Raw genomic sequence first — 10,285 nt, 5'->3', positions numbered from 1 at the left:
GCAACAAGCGTTCCATCATGAGCACACATGGATGTCCCCTCTTCCTTCCGTCCGCCCTCTCCTCTCACTCGCACACCCCTCCCATCCAGCGAGTCACGTGATCCATTCAGAAAGATCGGAAACAACACAACTCAGCAAAACACATATGTCACCACAACAACACAGATAACCCAATTCGTTACAGTATTTTAGTTTTTTTATACCTAGTATTTTGACGTAAATTTCGATTTTAACGGTGAAATCCAATTTACACGGGTTAAATCGCTAGTATCGTTCGTAAATCGAGGACTTCCTGTACTTCCTATATCTCTTGCTCTTAATTGAAGGTAGCAATTTTTCACTTTACGCCACTACCAATTAGATAAATTCCACTAAGCAGACTTGTTTGGACCACCCTCCTCATCAGAAACAAGGCAGTCATTGGTTTTACAACTCTGTTTTATTACCATAGGCATTAATCATACGTGTTATCATCAGAAAACACTCACGTTAACATTTTGAGAAAATATACAGTAACACATGATCTGGAATATTGATTGCTTACACGACTGTTAGATTATACAGTGCATTATACTAGCAGTGCCACTGCTATCGTTACAGAAATTATGGTGTTGCTCTAAATATGCAGCTCGGACAGTTTTCCTGGCTTAGTATCTCCGTCGTAGTGCATCTTGAATTTATCTGATAGGGTTCTCTCAATCTATACTTAGCTAGAAAGGTTCATGAAGACAACCTGCCTTTATGAACCTTGCTTTGTGCACTAGGGCACAGCCATGCTGTGAAAAAGGGCCTCATCCGAATGGTTCCCACAAAGATGAGAGCCCTAGCATTGTCTAAAATGACATGTAGCAAAGTGGAAAAATTCAGGGACAAGTGAGTCTACCAAACAACCCCAGATTGATTTATTAATTCATAAATAAATCAATATGAGGCCTGTCTTTTGCTGTTTGTTCATATTGTGCATTATTGTATATTCCTTATATAGATCATGTTTTTTTCATCACCTATTCATCATCAATCACCTACATAACACAACCATGCGAAGGAAATAGTAACTGTTAACCCATAAAATCTTTCTTCTCCACACACACATAAAGTCTGGTGGCAAAAACACATGTTGATGCTGTGAAAGCGCTAGTTAGTGCTACTCACCATGCTGACAATCACAAGAAGATTAGGGGTCATGTCAGTTCCAGATTATTGCGGGTTTTTACATTTATAAACCTGTGCTGGCTCTAATTTAACTGCACCGTATGGGACCTTAAAACATGACTGGAATGAGAGAAACAGATGTGGGTTTCTGTTAATGGGGAAATGGCGGCGTTGAGATGGCCCTGTAGTCACTTTAATACAGCCCACCTTCCCCTAGAAAAAAAAACCCCAAAAATCTGTGGAGTGCAAAACAGGGCCAGACAGGCTCGGGCTATCCACTCCTTGTCGATTCTTCCGTTGGTGGGAATTCACCCCAGCATTTGTCATTTCCAATGAACTTCTTGTCTGTTTTCTCTTGTGGAGCTGGACCATTGCTGGATTAGCCTGCATTCTGTGCCATCAGTTGATGCCAAGCATTCAGCATGCAGGGTTGTTGGCCTGGCACCGGCCCATGAGCTAAGTACTGTCTAGTTTTTACTCTGGTCAAATGGCAGAGCAGTAACAACTTTAACACCTTTAAACTGTGAAATTGAAAGATTTGCAGTGATTTGACTTGCCGGATCTTCTCAGAGTTATAGCACCTCGTCCTGTGGGGAAGAGGGAGGAATGGAAAGAGATTATGTGCTCCTGCTGCTCTTCTCTCTCTAGTGGAGAGACAGCTTTGACTACAGGACTGCGATGAATTTTAAACTGACCTGAACCAAAGTGAGAGTAGGGAGGAGTTTTCATTCTCTGAAACGTGTATAGTTTTTGGCTTGTCTGCAGTATGTAATATTTCTGTGGCCACAGACCTGCATCAACTATGAAATATGAATGGATCAAACTGCCATTCCATTCTGTAGTTGTGTTGTTTCCACAAAGCAATAACCCTGGATTGTGCATTTTTTCATCATTAAATCATTAGAGCAATCCCTCCCATGATAACCACATGGATTGGTTACAATCTCTTACATTGTGGAATTAATTCCGAGTGTAAAGGCCTCGACACGGCAATCCGACATGGGCCAACTGTCGCGCCGGCCTAGAAGTCGGCATGTTTGACCGGAAAATGATGGAAGAATACACTGCAAAAGCCGACGCCACCTACTGCGGAAGACATTAGAAATGGTGATCCCCCACCCCCCGCCCCCAATGCCATCTGAGTTAGTATATTTACCAAACAATTACGAACAGTTTCTGTACGAAAATAAACAAGTATAAAAAGTAATCCTGTGTCTAGAGGCCGTAAGGTCTACAGTAACAACAATATCCGTTCATTCTCTCTCACACAATAGCAACTGTTTGAATTGACTGTTTGTATAACGTGTTATTCAGTCATTCACCACATTAAAAATGACAAGGACAGCAGTTTATCTGCACAATGTAGTTACCGATAAGCCAACTGTTAGCCTAGCTTTTTCTATTTCTTCTTCTACTCCAGCTATACCATTTCGTCTTTGGTTTTTAGGCAGTCTGGATGCCCTGTATCACCACACTGCCTCTCATAGGTCAGTTTTGGTGGAGACTCACGATTGTCGTGGATATGCATGTGTGCTGTGCTGTCGTGGTCGAGTTCGCCACACACTCTAAGAAAAGTGGGCTCACAAATGCTATTTTCCCCTCCCCCCCGTCATATGTTGGATCTCTCACATTTTAAAAAATACCTTAAGATGTTAGACATTGCCACATGTATACCACGTATGATATATTTATTGTAACAAAACAACATGTCTTAATCTATTGGGCAGTTGATGTGGGGTTTGTTTCTCTTTGTTCAGATTCCAAAGACATTTTGGGTAATTAAATTCTTCCAATATTCGGGAAAGACTATTTTCTGTTCCAGTCATGAATAAATGGAAAAACATTCCCATGGACGCACTATTTTCGCTCCAACTTTTCAAAAGTGTAACCTGTGACTTGGCAAGCTGATCTTGAACTAAAGTAACTTATCCATTAGCTGCAACGCCAACCATGTAAAATTAAAGTTGTGATTTTCTCCACCAAACACACACATGGGGGAACATGGCGATAGGTTGGGGGCACTTTTAAGGCCTTCTAAGTGGATGCTGTACCATATGGCAGAGACAGGGAGACATCACATGCTCATCGGGCCTCCAAGCCCGACTGCCAGACTGGCTTGTTAATTGGGCGACGAGATCAGAGGCAATATTACAAGCCAATTAAAACGATCGGGACAGATTGCCAAGTGATGAGCTCCACTGCGTAATTGAGAGTGTGAAGTGTGTTTCACCTCTGTCTGACTATGTCTGTCTGTGTGTCTCCCTCGGTCCAACTGAATAAGTGATGAGACTGCAGAGGACCAAAACTAGTTAGCGCATTAATGATGTCACTTGAGGCCCCTTCATTAGTCTTAGAGCAGGATTTCAGTGATTTGGGTTAGAGAATTTGCTGCACTGCCTCTATTTTACCATCATGGAAGAAACAGTTGTATAATTGAGGCAGCAGTAGAGTACAACATGGAACTGAAGATGCAGAATGTGATGTGTTTTTGTGTTTAGGCCAGCTTGCTTGATTTGTGTGTGTATTTGTCGGTGTGTGCGTGTGCGTGTGTGTGTGCGTGCGTGTGCAAGCGAGCAAGAAAGACAGGGCGAGACCGATCCATACGACAGCTACTTTAATTTGTTCTGGGAATATTGTTGTACTGGTGCAGTCCACTGGGCAGCACCTGCATGCCAAGTTTGCTTAATCATGCAAAAATAACAGAAAAATGCATTACAGATGTCACAGTGTGTCCCGATGGAGACAGAGATTTGACAAACGCCTTGAGTCCTGATAATAATTTTGTGTAGCATTCAGGTGGATCTGCTTGTCACCAGAATGTCACCTCTTCCTCTGATGTGTGGGATATTAAAAATGCAAAAAGTGCTTAACCGTTTTGTGTAAGGCCATACTCATACTAGGCCATTTGAACCGTGTCCAACCATGCGAGTTCTCCTGTCGACTCCTGAATTTGGGCTTCAGCCCATTTAGGTGTGCTATCACTTCATTATACAATGCTGTAAAGCCACTTTCCTGACTCACAGGATTAGTTCTAGTCGTTGTATTCATATTGTAAAATGTAAAGATTTTATAGCTTGTGGTGCTGTGACATCCAAAAATTGACATTGTGTAAAAAGGCAAAACTCCATCAAACACCAGACAAATATGCCACAGATGGGAACCAAAATACATTTTTCAGTAACTAAAGAGACATTAAGGCTTTTTTCTATGTCAGTGTAATGAGTTTCGGCTGATGGGACACAGAGAATAATGACACGTGTTCACAAACCAAGGGCAGCAGAGCTCATCAAAGCTCTTTGCGATAATGTTATGACAGATATGCCATATGCAAGGACTAATCTTTAGCTATTGCTTTATGTAATGTATCCTTTCAGGGGTAATCTTATACTCTATTAAACTATAAAACTGAAGTATTTCTTGAGTTTCTATATAGTATGGTTCTAACATACAATTCTGTAGCAACATTGTTCCAGCTCTGCCAAAGCCCATTTGCCACTGAGGGGCAAACATTTGCGAGTGTTGACGAAGGTACCAAATGTCGCGTTCACCTCAACGTCGCAAATGTTCTCCAGACGTTCGGCAACAGTTTTAATAGTTTTTCTTGTCGCAAGGAAATTTTTAACATGCTCACGAACCCTGATGAGGACGCACCATTGAGGAGAACGCACCATTTGGTACCTTCACGGACAGTCGTCCCTCAGTGGGATACGGGCTTAACCTGCAAAGAGGTGCAAAGGAAAGAATATTACGCATTATCTGGCAACGTGAGGAAGTGAGTGTGTAATATCGATGCCCTGCCTCCCTCATACAATGCTATACAGTGGGACCTTAATACAGTACTCATTTGCCCTAAAGGTTCCTTCGTGATCTTGGACGATTCAGCAAATCTTGAAAGACTACCTCAGTGAGCTGGGTGACTTGGAAGTTTTCCTTATTTACTGTGCATCTTCAAAGCAGAGCTGGCAAATGTTATGCATTGTCCGTATTTGGTTACGGAAATACCTGAATTCCAACTCATTTGGGCTGTAATGCTACATTATCACCAGTACGGAGCTACGTATGTCGGGCTACCAAGACACTGGCCAGTACACATTTCTTAAATGAATGCACTGATATTGAATACTATATCGTTACAAATAATAATAATAAAACCCTGTGCAACCTCATAGTTAAGACGTTAGAAGTGTTTGAATTGTCAAAGCCAATCATTATAGAAGAATAATTTGGTTGCAATTTGTTTGTTTGTTTTTTTGTTTTGTTTTTTACAAGGAAATATAGTCTTATTATCAAGAACATATGAAGTAATAGTAATACACCAACTTACTTGTATTTTAGTTAAAATGTTGATAAAAACATGTTTTAGTCAAGAAGTAGTATTTTGGCTGAACACCATTGGTTTATGACACTAAAAGCTCTCTTTTTATAGAGGGCGCATGAAGAAATGCTGGCGTATCCTAATTTTGTGCAGGTGCAAGTCTCGCTGCACCTGTTTCGGAATTCGCTACGTCGGAAGGCCATGTAGCAAAGTCGTGTCCTTGGATGTGCGTATCCGACAAATTGGTGACTGAAAGTCAGTTTAATCTTACGCCTCTGCAGACCACATCTCAATTTTGGCAAAAGGTAGACTAATGTGGTTTTGGTGAGTTTGATCAAGATGCAGACAGGCAGATATGTGGACATGTTTTGAATGTGATCTTATTTCATTTGTAAATATGACAATGGCGGGCATTAAATCCTCTGAATCATTGTAGAAATAAATTCATTTTACGCATTATTATTATTATTATTATTATTATTATTATTATTATTATTATTATTATTATTATTATTATCGTCATTATCATTTATATTTTCTAAATCATTCCACTGGCCTGCATGCAGCTTTTGGGGCGTATTAGCAATCAGGATGATAGATACATGTCAACCAGAGGCATATTTAAGTCTCCAGCGGAATCACCACCAGCTCATTTGGGATGGATACCCGCTTATGTTGTCGTTATGTTAATGCGTGGATTGCTGCATCATTTTGCACACGGTAATGCCTCTGTGCAAGACTGTCATTGCATCTGATTTAAAGGGAACGAGAGGAAGCACTTTGATTAGCAGTGAATAAAGCCTACTGTGTTCACGCCCACAATGGTGCAAACCAACCTTTTTTAAGTACGCTGACTTGTGCACATCGGTGAAATTACCAATACCCGGTCCAACCCGCCTCCATGTAGATTGACGTTGTTCGCTGTGCCGGACCTTTTTTTCCCGTTCACCTAAAACTTAGACTTGCACTTGCTTTATTGTAATTCGATAGACACAGTCAGTGCACGTATCAAATCAAATTTGGGTACTTCAGCCCACAGTAATAATGAATAAAAATCATTCATGTTGTTCCGATACCGATACTGGTATCGGCAAATATCCCGATGCCGCATTAAAATGCTGGTATCGGCATCGGCGAGTACTAACAAATGAAGTGCCGATGCTGGTTATTGATACTGTGTAAGAATAATAATGTATATCATGATTCATGTGTTATATTTTTATTATTAGGCTTGTTAGCATTATTAGCTTGTGGGTTTAGCTTTAGCTTTTTGCATAGCTAGGCCCAACTTGCTTTGTGTGCTTTGCTTCCACATATGTATGATAATGGCTCACACACACACACATAGACAAAACAAGTTCAGAGTGTTCCAGCTGCTTTCGCTCCCCTTTCCCTTAGATCTGGAACACCTTTGTAATCAGGGACTCAGAAGAAAATAAAAAGAGAGGAGGTGCAGGAGCCGGGCAGAGGGTTTTAGGAACTGTAATAGTACGCTTCCCTGCGCTCTCCTTGCAATAAAAAAGACAATATTGTGACGAGTGTCTTCTCTCCTCATTGTGTGCGTTGTTTACTAATGTCTCACTTGGTGTGAACCTGACATACTGGTATCATTCTTTGAACGCAGCGTGCATATTTGAGAGCCGCACACGGAAGGAAAGTAGAAGAGGAGCCTTATCCAAATGCACATGCGTGTTAATATCTAGCCCATGTCTCACTCTCACAAGCACGAAGAGCTATGGAAATAGGCTGTTTTTAATTGTTTTAATTTAAATATGAATAATTTTACATTCAAGTTAGTTTGTAATTCTTTAGAATTACAAGAAAAATAGCGCTTATATTTGGATTTTTCAAACGGCAATGTATCGGTGATGCCGATACTGCACAGACAGGTAGCGGAATCGGTATCGGGCCCAAAAAGTGGTATCGGAACAACACTAAAAATCATATTTTAAAATAAGCTTAAATGATTCACCCTGCGTTCTCCCCTTACGAATTATTTCAGCATCTAGTGGCTGTGATCAACCAGTCTCTAATATTTTCCATCTGATTTTTGCTATTGGTGCATGTGAGACTTATAGGCAGTGTGGAGACTTGGTCTTGGGGCTATGAGCCATTTCAAATAGCAGCTAATATGAGACGTGACTGTTTGTTTTTAAGAGGAGGGAGTGACATTTAGTGGCTCGCCAAGAGGCCAATGGAGAGAACATGAAAGTGAAAGTTTCATTTTTAAAGAGAAAATGCCAGCCTAAGGTTTCATTACTGGCAGGTTGTCTTACCATGTGCACCCCCCAGACCTCATTCTGTACACAAAGCCTCCCCCCCCCCCCCCACACACACACACACGCATGCAAGCTTTATCTTCCAAAAGTAACAACCATTTAGAGTTTTCCCCATCAATCTAAACATCCTGCAAGGTGCATCCTCATCACATTAAAGCACACTTCTCTTTAAATGGGTCATAAATTTAAGAGGAGTTGACATGAACTTCCCTTTACAAAACAGTTACAACTTTCACAACCGTTTTTATGAGCTTTATTGACAACTCTACAAGGCTGAGCACCAGTAGTTCAATAGTTGAATTGTTCCTGCCCCCCACCTCTCCCTTTGCTCGTACTGATGTTGTTCTAGAGCTACTCAGGGAATAAGAGACCTCACACTATGGGGACTTGTAAAACCAGTGTCTTGCCAATGGGGGGGCTCAGTGTGTGTGTGTGCATGCAATCTTTGGTTGGGTGTATTGAGCGCACAGCAGAGACCAGTAAAATGTTGTCTAAATGAAGTCCCAGTGCTGCAGTAGTGAGTAGTGTTTGATGGCCATGTGATTTGTTTGTTCAGCCCCAATGGCCTTCTCTCCTGGTTGCCAGGGTGGGGGCATGCGTAGGCTGACGGCTACACACCTTCTCTGCTCCTAGCCCCACCAATGAGCCATTTAATCCTCCTTCCTACAGCTAAATCAACACCTCTTACGCACTTCGAGCAGGTTCAGACCACCACCACTGACTGCCTGCTGCCGAGCCTGACTGGCTATCTTGGAGCTGTTTCAACTGACAACGCTGTTGTGAGCATCCCCATTGTCACTGGGAGACACCAGCAGGTAATGGGTGTTTTGGTCAACGGACGGTATGATACAGGCCTTGTCTACACATAGCCGGGGTTTTTTAACAACCGTATACTGCCCCGCCCCTGACCCCAAATACTGTCCATTCAGAAGGAACTTCCGTCCTTTGACGTCACTTCTACAAAACCAAAAACACGGCGCCAAGCTCGTTCGGGAGAAACGACAAGAGATCAGAATTGCTTTTAAACCTTTCAACGAGAAGCAGTGGTTGGTTGCGGAAACATAAGTAAGCAAAAAGCGTATCGAGGATGTTTATAACCAACGCAGCGCTGCGAGAATCCATGTTGACTCGCATGAAAAAACACAAGTCGCACAATGACGTCAAAGCATTGTTGTCGCACGGTGACGACGTAAATCTCAGAGTGTAACCGTCCACAGCAAAACGCTAATCCGGAGATATCGGCAAATCTCCACTGCGGCCGGAGATTCGCGTTTTCACTGAAAAAACTGATTGGGCTAACCGCAGGCTTATATCCGGCGTTTTCAAAAACCCCGGCTATGTGTAGACAGGGCCATAGTCATCCTACCATCCCTTCAACGTCAATCATTAAATGCATTGTAAATAGAAAAGAGAAAGGATTGAAAAGCCGAAAATCTAAAATAATGTATAATAATAATAATAATTTTCTACAAAAACAATAGGGACCTAAAAATAGTACATTGTGGTGTAGGAACAGAAAGACTGAAGCATCAGGATGGAAACGAGTGAGGGGAGAGTATGGTAGGCCTTTGATGGGAACTCTCGCTCATGGGCGGCACATTTAGCCCAGTGTGATAATTGTGTCTCTAGGGTGAGCTCCTTGGACTTGATCCTGGCGGGGATCACAGGGCAAGGCCAATGACTACAAAGCAGGAGAAGAAAAGTGTGAGAAGGAGAGAGAAACTGGAAGCTGCTGAAAATTATACGTGTTCACCGTCGGTAAGTTCATGTGAAAGCAGGAATTTAAAAAAATTCTAAAATCAATGCCTAGGTTCTAGTTGTTCATACTCCTAGCCCCTCCCCCCCACCCCCCCAGAAAAAACATTAGCAAACATAAGCTTAACAGTGAAAATAAAAGTTTCTGAATGATTTTGAATGTACACTGATCGGTAATAAGAAGATCAGTGCAGCTGCCATTGCCAACAGAAAATACCAATAATATCCAGTCTAAGTCTAATATTTTAAGTGTGAATATCTTCTTTATCAGCCACAGTCTACTTAAATCTACGTTATATTTATTCTGAGAAAAACATTTTTAAAAAACGTTTAAAACATTGCATCTATTGCTTAACATAGGCCGCCATTTTTAGGTCTTTTCACTCTGGCGAGAATGTGACATACAGTATGTCCTCCGATTGCTGCCCACTTTATTTACAAAGAAACCCATACATGTAGAAAATATTCAGAAACAACAAGCTATTTAGTCAATTTCATTGCACGTAAAAGGCTACATAGTACATCACACTACTTGCGCTGCAGCATCACTCCCGGTCAGCCGCTGAAAATGATCTTGCTCAACATGGCGCTACCCTTACGTTGATGAATTATTGCATTAAATTCTCATTCCAACAACGCAATATTAACCAGAATACTGTGTTTTTATGAGTGCACAAACATAAAATGTATTCTTTGCTTTAAATATTGTTGGCATTAGTTCCCCATTAAATACAGTAGTTAAACATGAAAATGCATTGACTTCTACTTCACTCAGCTGTTCGAC

This window comes from Filicampus tigris, chromosome 6 (assembly GCF_054856515.1).
Source record: "Filicampus tigris isolate MCC_2025a chromosome 6, RoL_Ftig_1.0, whole genome shotgun sequence".
NCBI classification, from domain to species: Eukaryota; Metazoa; Chordata; class Actinopteri; order Syngnathiformes; family Syngnathidae; genus Filicampus; species Filicampus tigris.
This window is presented reverse-complemented; position numbering follows the sequence as displayed.